The 22,076-nt window shown below is 42.6% G+C and overlaps 1 long non-coding RNA gene across 1 annotated transcript; it reads left to right on the top strand.

Moving 5' to 3' along the window:
* The first annotated feature begins 10,154 nt into the window (after positions 1-10,154).
* Positions 10,155-22,002, top strand: Gm39610. The gene is made up of 5 exons (XR_872312.2): positions 10,155-10,233; positions 11,280-11,380; positions 18,565-18,625; positions 20,997-21,167; positions 21,763-22,002. It is a non-coding gene; the product is annotated as a predicted gene, 39610 (long non-coding RNA).
* Positions 22,003-22,076: the final 74 nt, after the last annotated feature.

Genomic DNA, 22,076 nt, shown 5'->3' with positions numbered 1-22,076 from the left:
TTTTTGTTTTTGTTTTTTATTTTGTTTTGTTTTGTTTTTTTGAGTCAGGATTTCTTCATATATCCCTGGTTGGCCTGGAACATGCTAGAGAGACCAGGCTGGCCTCACAGAGATCTGCCTCCCAAGTGCTGGGATTAAAGGTATGAACCACCACCACCTGGCTTTTTTTTTTTTTTTTCTTTTTGAGACAGTCTCACTATGAAGCTGGCCTGGAACATGCCTATAATGACTAGGCTGGCTTCAAACTCACAGAGACATGGCTGCCTCTGCCTCCTAAGTGTTGGGACTAAAGACTTGGTGTGCCCTGCTCAGCCTGGGAGGTGAGTTTCAAGTCACAAATAATGAAACCAAATGTAAGTCATGAATGGAGAGTAACAGGTTCCTAGCAAAGGAGACAACTAGAGTTAGCAAAGTGGCATAGCCTGGAAAGTACCTTCAAGCAAGCCTGATGATCTGAGTTCAAGTCCTAGAGACGACTCTCACAAGTTGACCTCTGACTTTTCATGTGCATCATGTGCACGATGGTGCCCACACGTATACACAAAATAATTAAATGTTAAAAAAAATTTTTTTAAAGAAGTGAATCTCGGGCTGGAGAGATGGCTCAGCAGGTAAGAGCAGTGACTGCTCTTCTGAAGGTCCTGAGTTCAATTCCCAGCAACCACATGGTGGCTCACAATCACCCATGATGAGATCTGACACCCTCTTATTGGTGCATCAGAAGACAGCTACAGTGTACTTACATAATAAATAATAAATAAATCTTAAAAAAAAAAAGAAGTGAATCTCAGGCTGGAGAGATGGCTCATCATTTAAGAGCACTGGCTGCTTGCTCTTCCAGGGGTCCTGAGTTTAATTCCCAGCAACCACATGGTGGCTCACAACCATCTGTAATGGGATCTGATGCCCTCTTCTGGTGTGTCTGAAAAGAGACAGCTACAGTGTACTCATATAAATGAAATAAATAAATCTTTCGAAGAAGAAGGAGGAGGAGGAGAAGAAGAAGAGGAAGAGGAAGAGGAAGAGGGAAGAGGGAAGAGGGAAGAAGGAAGAAGAAAGAGGAAGAGGAAGAGGAAGAAGAAGAAGAAGAAGAAGAAGGAAGAAGAAGAAGAAGAAGAAGAAGAAGAAGAAGAAGAAGAAGAAGAAGAAGAAGAAGAAGAAGAAGTAGTGAACCTCTAGAACTTTATGCCTCTTGGCTGGAGGATACAGAAGAGTTGCTGAGGTCTCAGAAGTTCCGAAGATTGAGATAGAAAACCTGGTAGTGACATTACGGAGGTGATAGATTACACTGGGCTCTGAATTCATCATTACGTGCCTCTGCAGATGTCTTGTCATTCATGTTCAATTTTTGCCTTTTTAATTTTCTTTTTCATTTTTTCAGCCCAAGGCCTGGCCAATGCCAAGCAAAGCATTCTACTGTGGGACTTTATGCCAGGCATGTATGCAGTTCTTTAATAAAGTTTTTAAACTAGATTTGGGGTTTTGTTCCTTTTGATTTTTGTTTAGTTTCTGGCTAGATAATGGCCAGAGAATGGCAATTAAAGTTCATTCTTTACAAAATCATTGTGAAGGTTGAATGGGGTGCCCAGCACAGAAGGAGCACACAAAACTCTAATCAGGGCTCCCTCTGCCCGACAGCAAGCAGGAGCTGGGTGTGCACACCAACGACCACAGCCCAGCTTCCTCTACAAACTTTCCCAAGGCCTAGCCTTATCCTGAGGCTCAACAGCTGAGTAGCAATTCAAGGCACAACTGAGGGTAAAGACAATCTTGGATCACACTTATTTCAAGGATTCAAGGATTGAACTCAAGTCAGGCTTGGCAGCAAATGCCTTTATAGACTGAAAATTGAAGTGCCAGGCAGGACTCCCTGGTCAGAAAGAGCGGGAAGCCTGCCTATGTTGCTTTTGGGCATTCAACTTCAATGTCACAGGACATCATTCCTTGCTTGATCTGCTTCTTTCAATCAACAAATGACCTCACCAACCAACTGAGCCATGGAGGCAGACACAAGCCTTATCATTCTTTATCTGGGCTTTATGTATGTGCTCATTTTATGTACCCTTCTCCCCAGCCTTGAGTAGGCTAAATAAACCTTAAGTGTTTGCCACAGTTGGACTTAATGACCTAGGTGTAGTCTTCTGCCCACCTAGGTGAAGTCTCCTGTGGGGAATTGCAGGCTGGTCTTCAGTTGAGCCCTGAAGGTCTGAACCCTGAAGGGTGATAATTCACCTACATGACATGGTAGGCGTTCCCTTATGCTCCTGGAACTCTGGCCCCTGCCTAAGTTACAACCCCCCACAACCCCCACAAGAGAAGCATGGCTAGAAGACATGTAGACAATGGCCCAAGCTTCTGACCTTCAAGCTAAACTCCTCCCCAGTTATCTAGCAACAGTAAAGGCCATAAAAAGGGCTGTTCAGCCCCACCTCGCTCTCTCACTCCTTTGTTCTCTTACCTCTCACTTCTCTCACTTCTCTCTCTCCTTTCTCTTTGTCTTCTCCTCTCCTCTCTCCCTCTTACTCTCTCTTTCTCTTTAGCCTCCCCCCCATCTACCTTCTCTCTTTCCCCGTGCCTTTCTACAATAACGCTCTAAAACCATAGAGAGTCTCTGCTCATCAAGATATGCTCCACTCACCCTGGTCAATGTTGGGAACATCTTCCTTCATCTCTCTCTCCTATAACCCTGGTGGCTTTAGCAAAGTAGCTCTGGGAATCCCAGGTAAGGCTGTCCTTTACCAGCCCCTGAAGAGTGGGTTAGATGCCCACTCAGGGATGAGTGGAAGGTAGATAGCAGTCCTCCCACTCCTGACTGACCAGAGAATAGGTAAAACTCTGGCAGGGTGTGGGTTTTTCCCTGCCCCCTCTTCCCCTGGGTTCCCCCTTTTAGTTCCCGACAGTCTCCTGCCTTGCTGCGCCTGTACTTTCCTACAGGAACAGACTGCCCACTGAACTTGCTTTGCAATATAATCCAGCTGAAACAAAACAACATAATTCAGATGAAGAAAGGATGGGGTCTGTGAGTTCTCCCTATAGAAATACAGTGCTGAAAATTAAACTTTGAGCCTTGATCAGATCTTAGAAATCCTCCTGCCTCTGATGTTAGAAAAATTCTTAGCTCAAGTAGATTTATGCTGTGCATGGTTCCCAGAAGTAGGAATGGTAAATACATAAATGACAGGAGAAAGAGAGAGAAGGAGAGAGAATAGTTTTCAGAAAAGAAGTTGTCCCCTGTCCAGGAAGTACTAGCAAAAGAGAAGGAAAATGGTCAGAGCTCTCCTTGGAAGAGGAGGAAATAGGAAGATGTCGTGCTTCCTCTCTGGCCCTGACTGGAGATCAGGTTCAAGTTCTCTTCCCTCTCTGTCTATTGTCTGTCTTTGGTGCACCAATCTGTTCACGTGTCAATTTATGTCTGTTTTTGTTTTGTTGTTTGAATGATTATTGTTCTGTTTTTCATGTTGAAAAGAAAAAAATGGTTAAAACGTTATTTGCTGGCTATCCATCCCTTGATTTAGTTTAACTTGTTTAAAAAGCAACCTCAATTTGCACAGCAAAAACTGATAAGTTACCCTGTACAGCTGGGTACCCAAGCACAGCTGGAGGCAAGGTGCTTTTTCTCTTTAAATTACAGCTAGAAAGGATAAGAAAATTTTGTTTGGTCTAAATATATAAGATGTATGTAGCCACTTCATTTTTGTTTCTAACTGATTTTAAAGGTATAAATATGCTCTGCATGTCTTGGCTATAGAGTACTGGCTTATAAGTTATTTGGTATCACTAAAAACTTGTAATATTGGTAACAGAAAGTTAGCTTAAAACTGGTAACTCAGGGTTGGAGTCGCTCTAAACACATGAAAACAGGTCTCTAAAGATACTTCTAAATTGGGATAATACTTTATGTAATTCTTATCCTAGAAACTAGACTTATAAAGGATAGAATTTAAAAAATAATGTCTCTTCAATGAGGTATTAAAAGCAGCACTGTCATGCATTCATATATAGGAACTAACAGCCAAAAAGTTTGTAACATGGGGGTGATGTACTTGGTGTTAATTTTAGAGAGACTGGATTGTATGTTGGATATTGAGTTTTGCTTGTCACAATTATGGTTATGCTCTAATATTGTAAAAGAGACTTAAAAATTATAGTTAAACTGCCAGTGTTCCATTGGCTGCAGTTTGCAGTTCCATCAAAGGCTCAGGATACTGGCCTGCTGCCCTTTTAAAGGAGATCTCAGTGGGAGTTTCAGTTGTCCCCTGTCTGGGATGCATTATCTAACAGGGTGCCGAGGAACTGCTAAAAGCAGCTGATTGAATTTTTGGAGACAGAAATTGGACCCTCATGGCTGCTGCCTTGCAAAGGACTAGTGTAAACATTTACAGTTGAGTTAATACAAACCTCAGAGCAGCCTCAGCAGAGGCCTGTGTGGCACTCCTTTTGTCTTGCAAACCCTGCCTACAGGAGTTTTTGGGCCATTGCCACCAGGGGCCTGGGGATTACTCTTAGGCCAAAGCAGCATTATTATAAAAGGATTACAGATCTACCCAGGTGTTATAGAGAGTGATTATGCAGGAAAAATAAAAATTATGGCTGCTTCCCCCTCATAGCATTATAACTGCACCTGCTAATGTTAAATTACTAATTGAAGAAATAGGGCTTTGAAGGATTAATAGACACTGGAGCTGATGTACTCTCTCACCTCCAAGGGATTGGTTATTCCATTAATCCAAAACAAATCTCGAACTTAAGATTTATGAAAGGTTAATGAAAGTAGGAACTTGTAGAGGCATTGCAACCTGGCTTGCCTACTCCAGCTGCCATTCCATGAAATGCATATAGAATTATTATGGATTTGGAGGACTGGTTTTATACTGTTCCTTTGCGTCCTGATGATTTAAAGGGTTTGCTTTTAGTGAGCTTGTAATTTTAGAGTCCAGGAAGTGGTATCATTGGAAAGTTTTGCCTCAAGGAATGGCTAATAGCCTTACATTATGTAAAAAAAAAAAAAAAAATTGTGTCTGCCTCAATACAAGAAGTTAAGACTTTGAATCTTTCAGTGTATATTATTCATTATATGGATGGTATTTTATTAGCTGATGCCTCAGAAGGCATTTTACTACAAGGCTTTGTTCTTATACAATGGGCTTTAAATTTTTGGAGTAGTTGTTGCTCCATAAAAGATTCAAAGGCAATATCTTTTTCAATATTTGAGGCCTCAATTATATCCTAAAAATGTGGCACAGAAAATTCAAGAAAGAAAAATGACTTACTTCAAATTATTTTCAAAAGCTTCTAGATGTTAATTGGCTAAGACCTCACAGGAGGACTTAGGCCTCTATTTGATATTCTCAAGGGGGATGCAATTAACTGGTGAAGGATCAATAGTTTTGCAGAAAGTAGAGGAAGCATTAGCCAACAACAGATACATTATATAGACTATAGACCAATTGTTGGCTGTTTGCGTCATTGCTACTCATGTGTCCACAGCAATTCTTTGGCAAAAGGAACCATTTATGTGGATTCATCTTTCTTCATCTCCAAGTAAAGTATGAATACCCTATTATGAAGCTGTTGCTGTGTTAATACAGAATTGTAGGATAGAATCATGAAAGTATTTTGGAAAGAATGTCATAAGAACCTGATGAAACATTTATTCCTTATTTCAAACAGCAATTAAATTGTTTATTGTAGAATACTGATACTTGGCATATTTCATGGCAGACTTTTTAGGCAAAATTGATAATCATTATCCAAAAGACAAGTTGTTACAATTTGCTTCTATGCATGCTTTTGCATTTCCTGTAAGTTTGCATATATAGCTAATGGAGAAAATGCTTACTGTATTTACAGATGGCTCATCTAATGAGAAGGCAGTATATGTAATTGCATCACATGTTTATTCTCTCTTGAGTTTCTGCCTGTTTCAGCGCAGATTATTAAATTACATGGTATAGTCACTGTTCTTGAAATATTGAAAAAAATCAAGCTTTTGATTTGTATACTGATAGCCAATATATAGCTCATGGCTTACAATTGCTTGAAATTGTTCCTTTTTTAGATACTGCTAATTTTCAATTTTTGCAATTATTTATGCAAATACAAATCAATTTAAGACAACATACTATTCCTTAACTTTATAGGACATTTACGAGCTCATACTAGATTGCCTGGCAGACCCCCTTAAGGCAATGCCACAGCAGATTTATATACCAGGCAGATTATAGGCCTTACACAGGGACAATTGGCCATACAATCTCACTCTTTACATCACCAAAATACTAATAAATTAAGACAACCATTTGGTATTTCTAGAGAATGTGCACATCAAATTGTAAAAAGACTTGTCCTCAATGTCCTCAATCTGTACCACATAATGGTGTTAATCCTGGAGGACTTATAACTAATCAATTATTGCAAATGGATGGCACTTATATTTCTGATTTTAGAAAAGTAAAATATGTACATGTGACTATTGATATCTTCTCAGGCTTTCTAGTTACAACTGCTTTAACCAGAGAAGCAACTAAAAATGTAATTAGTCATTGCCTGCATTATTTTTTCTGTGCTTGATGTTCCAAATCAGATTAAAACAGATAATGAAACTAGCTATCACAGTCAAGCATTGACTGTAATATGTTTTATAGATGATTTAATATGACCTATTTTACAGGGATTCCTTATAATCCTAAAGGACAAGGTATTGTGGAACAGGCTCATGGAACTTTAAGACAATAACTTCATAAAAAACAAAAAATGGGGAATTATATCCCCATATACCACATTGTTTAAATCATGCTTTTTATTTTAAATTTTTAAAATTTGGATGCCAAGGAACTCTCTGCTTAGTGTCTATGGCACCCTACAATTAGGCATACTTGTGCCTAGGTGAAATGGAAGGATCCACTTACTGGCATATGGCATGATCTCAATCAGGTATTTAACATGGGGGTGAGGTTCTGTCTGTGTTTTCTCACAAAAAGAAAATGGAGCCTAATGACTGCCTGAAAGATCAATTCATCAAGTAGACACAGATTCTGAGCCTTCTAATGATTATGATACCAATGATGAAGATGGCTCAAAATCCCTATCAACCAGCTGAGTTAGCCTGGAGTGTAGTCTCTACTCTTATTGGAGAGCAAGTGCTTTCTACCAATTCTCAAAGTTATCCTCCATATAACTGGTGGCCAGACTTTGTGTTTGATCTTTGCCAATTAGCAGCTAAATTAAATACCTGGAATATCCCCGCAGACAACTTTAATTTCTAAGTATAATCTTGTTGCTTTTAACTTTTGGATGTTGTACCTTAAACAGATTGGTTGGCTTCACACAGGATCGCTTTTAGCAAGCTCAGCTATTTACCATGGCGGTTATTCATTACTATGAAGAAATGCATTGAGCGTATATTTATATGTCCTTTGTGGCTTTAGTCTGAATGGGAAAGAGTGTGCTATAGAAGGCCAGTAGTCAAAGATGGGTAAGAGTGTTCTTGAGCCGGGCGTGATGGCGCATGCCTTTAATCCCAGCACTTGGGAGGCAGAGGCAGGCAGATTTCTGAGTTCAAGGCCAGCCTGGTCTACAGAGTGAGTTCCAGGACAGCTAGGGCTACACAGAGAAACCCTGTCTCGAAAAACCATAAATAAATAAATAAATAAATAAATAAATAAATAAATAAATAAGTGTTCTTGAGCTCCTATTGACCTAAGACAGAGACAAACATCAATGCTATGTTTGATCTCCATGGTGGGTAAGAAGGAGCAATATAAACACTGACCTAAGACAGGCATGGTCACCTAACCACTCTCTATCCTAGACAGGATTATGGAAAACAAGTAAATCTTGTGCCCCTCATCAAGCTCATATTTAAAAATCAAATAAGGGGGAATTATGCCCTTCCCCCCAGCCTTGAGCAGGCTAAATAGACCTTAAGTGTTTGCCAGAGTTGGACCTTAATGACCTAGGTATAGTCTTCGCTGAAATAAGTGTTTGAGACCAAGGGGCGGAGACAAAGTTTGGACTTTAAAGAGTGGCTAGATTTGGTCTGGATAAGCTGACCTCAAGGTGGAAGGCTTTCCATAGGCTACAGGTGCATAAAAATCTTCTGCTCAGTGTCATTGAATTTTTCAGGTACCTCCCTGGTTGGGAATTCATAGGTCAGAGTTATGTGTGTGCGTGTGTGTGAGGGGAAGAAACTGGAGGCCAACCTGAACCTTGAGTGTTGCTTCTGAAGCCATCCTGTGTTATTCAAAGTCTCACGGGGACTTGGGCCTCACTTATAAGGCTGGCCAGTGAGCCCTAAGGATCGTCCTGTCTTGCCTCACTAGCACTGGGATTACAAGCATTCGCTATCATTCCTGACCTTTTAAGTATGTGTGGCAGATCTAACTCAGGTCTTCATGCTGTTCAGCAGGTACTTTACCAACTGAGCTATCTCCTTAGCCCCCATTTTTGTCTTAAGTCAGACATTTCCAGTTTGTTCATTTGAAACCAAAAATATATTGTTAGTTTAAAAATACTTCTTTTCAAGGTTGTGGAGCACACTTGTAATCTGATCAGGAGGTGGAGGCAGGAGGATCAGGAGGAGTTCAAGGTCATTCTCCATAGCAAATGGAGTTTGAGGGTATGTGCTATCCTAGCTCAGATAAACAAAACAAAGTAAAACAAAACCTAATTGAGTCTTCTTTCCCCTTAAGTACTTTGCCAATGCAAAGCAGATATGCCAGGACACAATGTAACAGGCACTTTTGCACCCACTGTGACCAGTTTTCTTGCTATATAACAAAAGCAGAGAGGACTGTAGGCATTAAGATTTAATTTAACTCTGAGTCATCCAAGTTTAAATCCAGGTAGTAAATAATGCAGAAAGAAAAGGTGTCTTGTCCAGGTTAGCCTAGGGGAAATGCACAGTGATTTCTACAGGCTGGAGGTGAGGGGTTGGGGGATAGCAATGAAGGGAAGTCTGGGAAATCAAGATCGTTACAGGCAACTTATTGCAAACGTGACATAGACTGAAAGAGGAACAAACTGAAAGATGTTTCCCTACAGGCAATACAGGTTTTATTATAACTAGGGATGATATTAAAAGAGAAAAACCAGAGTGGGGATGTAGATCAGTGGTAGAGTGCTAGCCTACAATGTACAAACCTCTGAATTCAATTCCCACCACTGGAAGAAGAAATAAACAAATAAGCAAAAATGAACAAAACAGCAAAATTTCCCAAACACTCTGATAGTAGAAACAGGACCACTAGACCCTCTTGATAGTAGGGACAGAGCCACTAGATCCTCTCCCCATCCTCTCTTGTTCTTCACTTGCTCTTTTGTTCATTTAAAAAGCAATTTATGTCCTACTGTGTACTGTGTATTATGTGTTGGGAATTGCATATATCACAGTCATACCTGTATTCCTAGCACTTGGGAGCCTAAGGAGGAGTGCTGCTGAGTTCAAAGGTTGTAACAGCCTGCCTGTCTTAGCCTTTTTCTGCTGTGAAGAGACACCATGACCATGGCGATTCTTATAAAGGAAAACATTTAATTGGGGCTGACTTGCAGTTTCAGAAGCTTAGTCCATTATCATGGCAGAAAGTTTGGTAGCATGCAGGCAGACATGGTGCTGGAGTTTCTGAGAGTCCTACATTTTGATTCAAAGGCAGCTAGAAGGAGACTTTCTTCATCAGGCAGCCAGGATGAGGCTCTGGGTCACCCCAAAATCCCCAAAGCCCGATCTCTGCTGTGGAGAGCTTTTGGGGCTGCTTCTAGAAACTTGGCAGGAATTTGACATTGGGCCAGGATCATCCTGATAAGCTCCTAGAAACAGTGATCATGGGACTTTGTTTATTGCCTTGCTTGTTCTTTAACCTAGAACTGATGCTACTACTTACATAATTAAAAATGGTATAAAAGCAGACTGGGAAAAATTACACCTGCTTCAGCCTCAGAACTGGCTGGGGTCATGCTACAATGTTGTCTAATTGTCTTTTTTCTTTTTAATCCTCACTCCTGCCACAGAGAACCTGTTGATTGACTGAGCTGACTTGGTTACTCCACAGTGACACACTTCCTCTAAAAGGGCTGCACCTCCTCCAATAAGGTCACAGCTCCTATGGCCACGCATAGTCAAACCACCATACTAGCTCAAGAAACAAAGCAAACAACTATGAAAATGAACAACAACAACAACACAGAGCTATCTGTCCCACTCTCATGAAGCTGCAGAGGGCAAACAATGAACAGCAGGTCTGGTGCCACAGACACACTCATCATTTATACATTAATATAGAGAGTTAGCTTTTGTGGCTTGCTGGTTGGTTGGTTGGTTGGTTGGTTGGTTGGTTGGTTGGTTGGTTGGGGCTGGGTACTGAATTCAGTGTCTCACACCTGCCAGGCAAAGGCTCCACCCTTCAGGGACAATCAAAATGCATATTATGTAATGGGAATGGGAAATGGGACAACTTCAGGGAATACAGTTGGGAACAAAAGCAGAGTGTCTCTCTTTATGGAGCTTCCTGTGTGAAGGATGAGGTCACACAACAGAAGGCAAAGTTGTAGCTGTGCTAAGATGTGCTATGATGAAACAGCTAACAAAGACATGTGCTCTCACAGAGTGTCTCCAAGGACAGAGTATGGAAGGAGAACAGAAGAGTTAGCCAGGCAAAGGAGGCAGGAGAGAACACTGCAGACAGGGAGAAAGGGCATGTGGCAGAGACCATGACCTAGAGGTTGCAAGTTGGTTAGTGTGGCTAAAATGAACACCCAAGGTGCCCCAGAGGGAGCCCTAGGATGGAGAGAGCAAACCTGGGAAGTATTTGCCAGAAAGTCTCAGAAAATAAGCATTTTGAAATGAAGACATGAATAAGAATCAGATGAGATGTTAGGCACAAGAACTGGAAAATATCCCCTGGGTCTCATGTGTAGGTCACTAGCAATCACACTGGAATGAGGATTCAGAAGCCAGATGGCTGAGAGAGAGTAGAAGATGAGCAAGAGGGGGAATTGGGAGATTGATTAGAATTTGCATCTGGAATAGAGTGACTGTCACTCACTGTTAGAGCATCTACCTAGCTGTGCCAGGAACTCACTATGTTAGACCCATGTACCATAGACAGGGAGAAGGATGAGGAGGTGGAGATAATTCCATTTGTGCATATATATATATATATGTGTGTGTGTGTGTGTGTGTGTGTGTGTGTGTGTGTGTATACAAATATATATTTATATACCATTGTATCTTACCTATAGGACTATTTTCTCAAATTGCAAAATGACAAACAATGATAATTCAGACAGGTCCCATGACTTCCTGACATCACCAGTCATCCTTGGACTGATCTATTTTGCTGCTGTGAATGCAGAATGACTGCTCATTATCCACTCAGTGCCTCAGGTAGGAAAAGAAAGAAACATCAAGGAGAAAGGTCTAGTAGTATCTCATGATACAGGAGCTCTTTGCAAGTCTCCAGCTGACTCCATATACATAACTGGCCATAGGTCCACTCCAAGTTGCAAGCACAGGGAAGTGCAACATTTTATCTAGACCCTGTGGTGGTTTGACAAGGAATTGCCCCATAGACTCAGATATTTGAATGCTTCGTCACCGGGGAATAGCACTATTTGAAAGGATTAGAAGGTGTGGCCTTGGTGGAGTAGGTGTGGCCTTGGTGGAATAGGTGTGGCTTTCTTGGAGGGAGTGTGTCACTGTGGGGGGTGGGCTTTGAGGTTTCAGAAGCCCAAGCCAAGCCAGAGTCTCTCTCTTCCTGCTGCCAGTGGATCTGGATGTATGACTTTCAACTACTTCTCCAGCACCATGTCTGCCTGCACACAGCCATATTCTCCCCCATGATGACAGTGGAGTAAACCTCTGAAACTGTAAGCCAACCCCAATTAAATCCTTTCCTTTATGATAGTTGTTACTATGGTCATGGTGTCTCTTTACAGCAATAGAACACTAAGACAGACTCATTGCTACACTAATAATTTAAATTCCATTTCTGGGGCTGGAAAGATAGCTCACTAGTTAAGAGCACTGGTTGCTTTTCCTGAGGACCAGGTTTAATTCCGAACACCTACATGACAGCTCACAATTGTAACTCAAGTTCCAAGGGATTCAATATCTTCGTATATACATAGACATGCATGTAGGCAAAACATCAATGCACATAAAATAAAAATAAATAAATCGTTGAAATTCAGTTCCTGTTTAAAAGAAAGGGAGACAAAGTCAAACCTAGTGACATAGGCCTGTAATCATAGCTATTTGGGAAGCTGAGGAAATGGGTACAAGAAGTTCATGGCCAGCCTAGGAAACTTAGACCCTGTCTCAAAATAAAAAGTAAAAAGAGTTCTGGTGACATAGGTCAGTGTCAGCACATTTTCCTAGAGCGTCACAGCACTATTTCAGCATGCTAAGGAAAGGAAAGTGGACAGGGAGGAAAGACCAACAGATACATAGTACATAACAAATAACTGCTTAGGACTGTGGGGTGTGTGGGTTAGTTGGTTAATGCTAACCTACCACTCAGGAAGCCTTGGGTTAGATCCCCAGAACTGCGTACAACTGGGTGTATTGATGCATCCTGTAATCTCAGTAGAGCTTGAGAGGGAAAGGCAAGAGCTCACAACTGCTCAGTGCCAGAAGTAAAAATTAGTTCCAGGCCAGCCAGGTCTACACAGGAAGGCCCTGTCTCTAAAGCAAACAAAAAGACAGGTCAATGCCTTCTTGGCTATGTTGTTGGAGGCCAGGGGTGTTATAAGAAACCCTAGCTCAAAAGGCAATCAATCAGATAAACAAAAACGTCCATAACCAGAAGGAGAGAAATGGCTTGATGGTTGGGAAAGTGTATGGAATTGAGTGACTTAAACATTAAACCCAGCAAAGTTGTTCACTGGGTAAAGGTAGTTGCTGCCAGGCCCAATGACCTGAGGTGACTGGGGCCTCATGGTGGAGGTAGAAGGGGAGAATCCACTACCATAATTTGTCCCCTGATCTCTTTACATGTATTGTGACATATTCATGCCATACACATACACACAATAAGGAAATAAACGTGATAATTTTTAAAACTTGGGAATGACTTGAATTTAGTACTTGATAAGAATTAATGAGAGATCTGGGCATGTAAGTGCAGTCAATGCTCTTAACTTCTGAGCTATCTCTACAGAACCCTTGGCAGTTCTTTTCAAAGTGAAATATTGCCTATCATATGAGCTCACCATTCTACTTCAGGTGTTTGACAAAGAAAACACTTGCATGCTAACACATTACATGTGGATATACAAATGTTCAAAGTAGCTTTCTTTGTATTCTTGTGTTGATACAATCCAAATGTCTCTCTACAGCTGAAAGAATACAATGGAAGATGATTCAGGAACTAAATGGACTGAAGAAACTTTCTATGCCTATGACATAGGCAAATCTCAAAGTAACTGTTAGGGCCAAAGTGCCCCACCCCCAAAATAGTAGTATCTTAGTTGGGTTTTTTGTTTTGTTTTATATTTTTGTTTTTGTTTTTTCAAGACAGGGTTTCTCTGTCTAGTCCTGGCTGTCCTGGAACTCATTCTGTAGACCAGGCTGGCCTTGAACTCAGAAATCTGCCTGCCTCTGCCTCCCAAGTGCTGGGATTAAAGGCATGTGCCACCACGCCCGGCCTTAGTTGGGTTTTATTGCTGTGAAAAGACAGTATGACCAAGGCCACTCTTATAAAAGAAAACATTTAATTGGAGCTGGCTTACAGTTTAAGAGGTTCAGTCCATTACCATGATGTCAGGACAAATAGTAGCCTTGCTAGAGAAGGAGCTGAAGGCAGCCAGGAGATTCTGTACTGCAGGCAGCTAGGAAGAGGCTCTCTTCCACACTGGGTGGAGCTTGAGCACTAGGAGCCCTCTGTGTACAGTGACACACATCCTTCAACAAGGCCACATCTCCTAATAGTACCACTTCCCGTGGGCCAAGCATATTCAAACCACCACAAGCATCTAGTTCCCATTCAATCTGAACATCCTGTGTTAGCTCAAAAAGACCCTATCCTGCTGCCTGACAGAAAACCTTCGTGCCTTTCTGCCATTTTGTTCTTCTGTACTACCCTTCCCCCCCAAGTCTTGGCAGTTTGATTCCCATTAAACATTTCTTTCTGCCCATGGAGTGGTTCAGCTCAATGGTTTTGCTGCACTCTCGCTTTCACTGTGTGGATTGAAAAGGCAAAAGTCTGTGGATATCACGAGTCCAAAGCGCAAAGAACCTGAACTTTCAAAAAAAGAGAAAGCAGATCAGTGTTTTTGTGAGGCTGACAATGGTGGGGATCAGGTGAAGCAAGATGAGGAAATTACAAATGGATGTGAAGGGTTTTTAAGATTGTCCAAAGAACCATGAGGAAATTTTGGATGTGTGTTTCTCAGGCTACATATGAGTTAACATACATGGGCTTATATTACTTAATATGTGTTTGTGGCCTGTAATAACACCTGGAACAGAGCTCTTAAAATGACGTATTGCTGACTTAACTGCCTCTTACTTACACTTTTATCTTTTATTTTCCAAAATTCTAATACCACCAGGTATATTGGCACACACATCTAATTCTGGCACTCCAGAGGCAGAGGTAGTCAATTTCTGAGTTTGGGGCCATCCTGGTCTACAGTTTTTTTTCAGGGCAGCCAGGGTTTTGTAGAGAGAGCTGAATAAAAAAATTGGTGGTTTCCTTGGAGACACAATGTGTTTTCTGGAATGAGAGGATGTTTTGCTGAAGCAGACATGTGAGAGGACACATGATGTTTGGAAAGAGTATAAATGGAACCAAGTAACAGTGAGAGGATCTTCTTGCATTGGTTTGCCTTGCAACATTTTGCTGGTCTTCACTGATCTTCAATTGTCATGCCTTCATCGAGAGAAAAACACCAAAAATCTTCTCATGGTGTTCCATCTGCTTCTTGCTGCTCCCGTGGACTCATGCTGATTTGGCAGAGCCTTGTGGTTTCTTCTGGATCTAGCCACTGCTACTGATTCATGTTTGGTGTTTGTGATTGGACTGCTGATATCCTAGCAATGGAGATTGTAGTCATCCAAAGAACTACTTCTAAACAGGTCCACAACCCCTGTTTCCTATTTAGATGGGCTAGAAGGGATGTTGAAGTATTAAAAAAAAAACAAAAAAAAAAAAACAAAAACAAAAAACAAAAAAAAAACCCTCTTATTAAAGTAGGTTTTCTAAAAATCTAAACCTAGAGACACTGTCTCAAAAAAAGGGGGTTCTATTACCTTTTAAATAAGGGTATCTGATGCATTTCAGCTCCTTTATTGCCAAACCAGAGGGCAGGACCACTTTGGCCTCTCTGCCTTCTTGTTTATGATGACTGGAATATAAAGATCTCCTAGAGCCAAGTGAGCTTTCACTCTTTTTCTTGTCTTGACAGGGTTGGCACCCTTTGCTTGGTGGTAAGGGACAGGGAGGGTGTAGACCAAGGCATGGCAGTGAGGGACAGGGAGGGTGTAGACCAAGGCATGGCAGTGAGGGACAGGGAGGGTGTAGACCGTGGCATGGCAGTGAGGGACAGGGAGGGTGTAGACCGAGGCATGGCAGTGAGGGACAGGGAGGGTGTAGACCGAGGCATGGCAGTGAGGGACAGGGAGGGTGTAGACCGAGGCATGGCAGTGAGGGACAGGGAGGGTGTAGACCGTGGCATGGCAGTGAGGGACAGGGAGGGTGTAGACCGAGGCATGGCAGTGAGGGACAGGGAGGGTATAGACCCACATTCAGACAGTTCAGATGCTTGTGGTGAAGAAGTCAGCTCAGAGCTTTGGAATTTTCCAAAATTCCACTGGACCACTTCCCTCCTAGAAGAGACAGGTCATAGGGCACATAGGCCAGAATAGAGAAGCTGTGCAAGCCCCTACTACCTCATTCCCTAAAGATTGATCCGTTTAAAGGGCTCACTGTTCAACCAGTCATATTGTGCCTAGTTGCTGATGCTCTTTCTTCTGCCCCTGGAAACCATATAAAAACTTTCCAAACAGGCCACTGGAGGATGCCACCTCTCCTTCGGGTTTGGGACGATCCCAGTGCACTGGAACAATAAATTCCTCTTGCTTTTTGCAAGATTCTGGCTCCACATGGTTCACTTGGGGGTCCCCGGTAAGCTAAGGGTCACCAGAGTCTTACAGTGGGAGGCAGTAGGAGTCAAATAACTTTTTAAAATGATTTGAGAGCTAGCACATATTATTCATGTTTCTTTTTTTTTAAGATTTATTTATTTATTATTTGTAAGTACACTGTAGCTGTCCTCAGACACTCCAGAAGAGGGAGTCAGATCTCGTTACGGATGGTTGTGAGCCACCATGTGGTTGCTGGGATTTGAACTCCTGACCTTCAGAAGAGCAGTCGGGTGCTCTTACCCACTGAGCCATCTCACCAGCCCTCATGTTTCTTTTAACGAAATCTATAAATAGTCTCATGGCAACTCCAGCACCATCCTAGATAGGGCTGCAGCATGTGGACACAATTCCCAGATTCTGGACTGTAGAATGGATATGAAACTGTGTGACCTTTTTTTTGAGGTCACAAGCCAGTTAGGCTGGAGGGTGGATTCATTACATGAGGAATTCAGAGAGTTTTGCAAGGTCATTGGCACCATCCTGTGGAGTTCGTTCTTGATCACCCAACTCAGATAGGCCTGCTTGCTCAGGCAACTCAGGCATGTGCTGAAACTGGGCAGGAGACAAGCCTCTGGGATTGTTACTGTCTATTACTGTGTCTGATCATCTTTATGCCCTGAGCAGCTCCTGCAATCCCCGGGCATTAGTTTCAACTCTAAGAAAACAAGAACAACAACAATTGCCTGTCTGTGGTGAAAGAGCTTCCCTGGAAATACTTTTAATCCTTATCCTGAAATCTGACTGATCTTTTCTAAAACAAAAGGTCCCATTGTGATTGGACAAAAGAAACAGCTGAGCATGGTGTGTGCATCTGTGGTCCCAGCAGTTGGGAAGACTACTACTGCAGGAGGATTACTTAACCTTAGTGGTTCAAGGCCAACTGGCACAGTATAGTGAGATAAGAAAAGGAAGAGGAGGAAGAGGAGGAAAGGGGAGGGGAGGAAGAGAAACACACACACACACACACACACACACACACACACACACACACTATATTCTAGGGAGATAGCTCCATGTAGGGGGGCTGCTGATGTCAAACTGCTTAGGCTGTAAACGTTTTCCAACCTTGAAAGGAATCTGTACAGGGAGGGGTCCTGAAGCTCATGTCCTACAAGTTCAACCTCTGTGCAGAAGCTTCCCACATGATTTCCCCATTCTTCTGAAATTACTTGTTTAGGATGAGTGCTTACCTTGTACCAGTCACACTTACACTTGAGAGTCTTCTGAGACTTGACAGTACACCTGGGAAGAGTTTCCTTTCTTCTTGTTAGAATATATTAGTTATGCAGAATAAGGAGTTTTCTGCTACATCCACTCCAGTAGTGACCCATGTAACAGGCCAAAAAGCCTGAATGCTGTCCTGAGGCGAAAAGTTCACAGAAACGTAGTCTCCTGGAACCGTGGCATCCTGTATAAAGAATTCTCCAATGTCCTTGCTTTAGTCGGTAAAGGGATCTAGGTGCTTTCCCTTAATATTGTTTATTATAAGTGCCACTAAGGATTGATTTTGACATATAGCTAAGTTAGATTCCTTACCAGTCCTAGGCAGTTCTTGAGCCGACCATGGGCTTTGAATTCAGTAAGAATGCTGCCTATTCAGTGACATTCAGAATTGCCTCTAGTATTGTAAGAGAGATAGTTAAAGAAATCAGGCATTACTGTCTACTACATAGAGTTAGAAATCTCAGGGCAAGCTACTCCTATATGCAGGAATTTATCACTATCTAGGAAGAAGGAAGGCTGTGGTCTAAGGAAGAACCAGAATAGATACTTAAAACTATAGATAGCTGAGTTACACCCATACACAGGAATTTACAATGGCCTGGGGGGAGGTGGACTATACAATAGACTAGAATAGGAACTACAGCAAGGGCACGAAGCCCTTGCCCCTGACTTCTAAGATTAAGTTGACCTTAGGTGGGGCTGCTTTTGATCCCAGTTGTTAACATTGATTTTTATCCCAGTTGATTCCTGTTAGCTTTTAGTATGCATTCCTCTGTTTTGTGTAAAAGTCACTTATAAGACTGGTGCTTGCTTTGAGACAAATTACATTCAGATTCACACTCCCTTGTGTCTGTTTGTCACCCCTTTTCATTGCCAACTCCATTGCCCACCTGTCCGGAACCCTGAGTTCTCCCTGAGGCCAATCTGCAGCAGTTTTCTGCTGTGTGTGCTTTGGTTTTGTTTGGTTTTTGAGACAGGGTCTCACTATATACCCTGGCTAGTCTGTACCAGACAGACCTCAGACATGAAGTGCTCCATCTGTCTCTCTCCTGCATGCTAGCATTAAAGGCGACACCATTACACCTGGCTAAAGGGAGGGACTTTGCTAAGACATTTCACACATGCATAAACTACTTTGGTTATTAGCTTCCTCATTTGTCTCTTTTCTCTGTCCCGTCCTCTATGGCATGCTTCTGCAGGATGGTATCCAGTCGAGCTGACGTCTGAACCCCGATGGTCATAATTCACCTACATGACATGGTAGGCGTTCCCTCATGTTCCTGGAACTCTGGTCCCTGCCTAAGGTACCACCTCCCACAGCCCCCACAAGAGAAGCATGGTCAGTAGTCATGTAGACAATTGCTCAAGCTTCTGACCTTCAGGCTAAACTCCCCCTCAGTTATCTAGCAACAGTAAAGACCATAAAAGGGGCTGTTCAGCCCTCACTTCGCTCTCTTACCTCTTCTGCTCTTACCTCTTACCTCTCTCACTCTCTCTCCCCTCTCTTTGTCTTCTCTCCCCTCTCTCTTTGTCCTCTCCTCTCTCTTACTCTTTCTCTCTCTCTCTCTCTCTCTCTCTCTCTCTCTCTCTCTCTCTCTCCCTCCCTCCCTTCTCTCTCTCTTTCCCTTCTCTCTTTCCCCCTGCATTTCTATAATAAAGCTCTTAAACCATAGAGAGTCTCTGCTCCATCAAGATCCGCCGCACACTCTGGTCAGTGTTGGGAACCTCTTCCCTCATCCCTCTCTCCTATAATCCCGGGGCGACAGGGTGTAGCCTCGGGGTCCCCGATCGAGGGCTGCCCCTTCTCCACCCCCCGCTGTGTGGGTCAGAGGCTTGCATGCCCACCCGGGGGCCGAGTGGAAAGTGTCCGGCAGCTCTGCTGCGTCTGCCTGCCCAGAGCACAGGAACTCTGGCTGGATGTTAGGCCCCTTTTCCTTTCTCTTCTTCCCCAGGGCCTTCCCCTGGGGTCCGCTTTTATTTTGTTCCCAACATGCTTCCTCTTCACAATTCCTCTCTTCTGTCTTTATTACTTATTCTTGTATGGGAGAAAGCATATTAATATCTGTATTCTTTCTAGTCTGGCTTGTTTTGTTTAACTTCATGATCCATGGTTACCTCCATTTTCTCTCAAACGACATGATTTCATTCTTTTTTTTTTTTAAATAGATGAACTGTATGCATGTGCATGTGTGTGCATGTAGAGATAATTTCTTGTGCACTGTGTAAAAGCATTCACCTGCCAATAAAAAGCTGATTGGCCAATGAGCTGAGGCAGGATTAGAAGGTGGGACATCCAGCAGAGACAGAGGAATTTTGGGATTGAGTCAGGTGAGAGATTTGCTGGGACACAGAGGTAGACAGTGAAACTGAAGATGAGGGAATGAGCCAGATGGCATGACTTAGACTACTTTAAATGGGATGATTGAATTATGAGCTGGCAGAAATGAGCCAATGCTATTGGTCTAGACATTTACTTATATATAAGCAGCATTATTTTGGGTGGGAAGGCCATCAGTTATGTGTCCATGCGTATTTCTGTTTAAAATTGCCTTTATTCATTCACCTGCTGGTGGGTTCTTAGGCCGCTTCCATACCTTGGCTATTGTGAAGAGTAGCAAAACGAACCTGGGTTACTTACTATATACCTCTATGCTATATTGACTTCATCCTTTAGGTATATTAAGGGGGTGGTATAGCTCCATCAAATAGTTGTTCTATTTTTAGTTTTAAAAGACTTTTTGTATTGGTTTCCAAATATATACCTGGAAAGCCTTTTAAAGTAAGCCAACCTCAGACCAACAGAATCCGAGTCTCTAGGGGCAAAGCATGAGTATCTAAACACACACAAGTGTTTACTTGCCCCCCTGTGTTATTACGATGTGCAATCTGAGTTGAAACTCTTGGCACACTAGTTGCTGGGTAAATTTTTCCTAGGGAGACATAGACAGCTATCCACCCTATCCCAATAGGGGGCCAACAACAAACTCTACCCAACAGATTCTACTCAAGTGTGGTAAACAAGTAAATTTTGGGGGGGCTTACTCAGTAGCAAGGGTGACCTGCAAACAGCTGTACCACCTTAGCATAGGTGATGGCCTCCCTTCTCAAAGCATCATAAATGGGAGGCCTCCCTCCTATAGGGGTACTCTTCTACCTCCTATTCACTCTAGTACCTCCCAATACCATGACCATGTACGGCTGGGACAGAGTTTTACATAGCTACAGCAGGGAAGGGGATGTGCAGAAGTGGGAAAGTTGCCAGAATCTCAGATGTGGGTCTAATAGTCCTCGATACCTCCCATTCTCTGAGGGAGTATCAGTTGGCCTGATTGTGTTGATGCCTCTTGCAGGTGACTACAACTGCTCCCACTAAGAGGTAAGGTCAACTTGACAGGTTCCAGCATCACCCATGAGGCACTATTCCATGCACCCTCTTGAAGGACTGTCTAGATTAGGTTTGCCTCAGGGCATGGTCATGAGGGATTTTCTTCATTAGGTTAATTGAAATAGGAAGATTCATAATAAATTCCTGCCAGGCCCAGATGTAAGGAGGATTGAAGGACCCTCCTCAATCCTCCTTCTTGCCTTCACTTCTCACTAATGCGTGCATTTCTTCCTGTTGCTGCTGCAGCTGCCACCCTTTGCTGATGTCTCAACCCAGCTACTTCAACCTTCCAATATGGATGTCCGGAAATCCTCCAGGCCTTCATGACCAGCCTGGGAATGCTGAGTCTGCAAGCATCCATGAGACCTGGCAGCCACCAGGTTCTCAACCACCACTGGGCTACACAGATCATCTTATGTAAGCCAGGCTACAAACCTCTCTCCAGCATTTGTACTAGTTACATTGGTTCTGTTCCTTTAGAGAATCCTGGACCGTATTCCAAAACACTAGGCTACTTGACATACGTTACTTTCCTAAATCCTTACAGTAAGTGGTCTTATATTCCACATTTATAAGTAAGGCAAGGCTCAGCAAGATTGAGTATTTAGCTTATGACAAATCAGTCATGATTCAAAACCAGACTGATTGGTCTGGTATTAGAGACCTACCTTGCTTTCTCAGTTCCAACCTGAATGTGCCTTTATGAGAAACAAACACTTTTCCTTCCTTTGTATGTATGAGATGTGTGTGTGTGGTTGGTGTGTGTGTGGTGTGCAGATGTACTTATTCCACAACTTTGAGTGTCATTACTTACCTTTCACCTTATTGGAGACTAGATCTCTCTGTTGTTTGCCATTGAATATACCAGCTAGCTGTCTCTAAAGCTTCCAAGGATCACCCCATCTCCACCTCCTGTCTTGCTGTAAGGGGTTGTGATTACAGACACAACCACTATATGCCTGTCTTTTGTGGGCTCTGGGGATTCACACTCAGGCCTTCCTGACTCTTTCAGTGAGTACTCTACCAACCGAGCCACTTCCCCAACTCAAGCTTTTGCAGCTTGCAAACACTGTAAAAGGAATGAAGTGTTCTACAAGTTACCAAGACATGGTGGCACAGGATGGAGTTCTCAGTGGAGTCCAGGTGCGTTAGCACAGTTTCTACTCTATCTGGAATGAAAATCAACCCAAGAATCTACTTTCTGCAGCTCTTGAAAAGTTTTTGTTAAATTCCAGCCTCCATCTACTGGAAAAGTAGCTGGTTTTCTGCATATAATTAACTTCATATCACAAATCAGAAAAGAGAGTATAGGCATGTGACACCCTC

Source organism: Mus musculus, chromosome 11 (genome assembly GCF_000001635.26).
Source record: "Mus musculus strain C57BL/6J chromosome 11, GRCm38.p6 C57BL/6J".
Classification (NCBI taxonomy): Eukaryota; Metazoa; Chordata; class Mammalia; order Rodentia; family Muridae; genus Mus; species Mus musculus.
The sequence above is the reverse complement of the archived record's forward strand: the minus strand, read 5'-3'. Positions and strand labels throughout refer to the sequence as shown.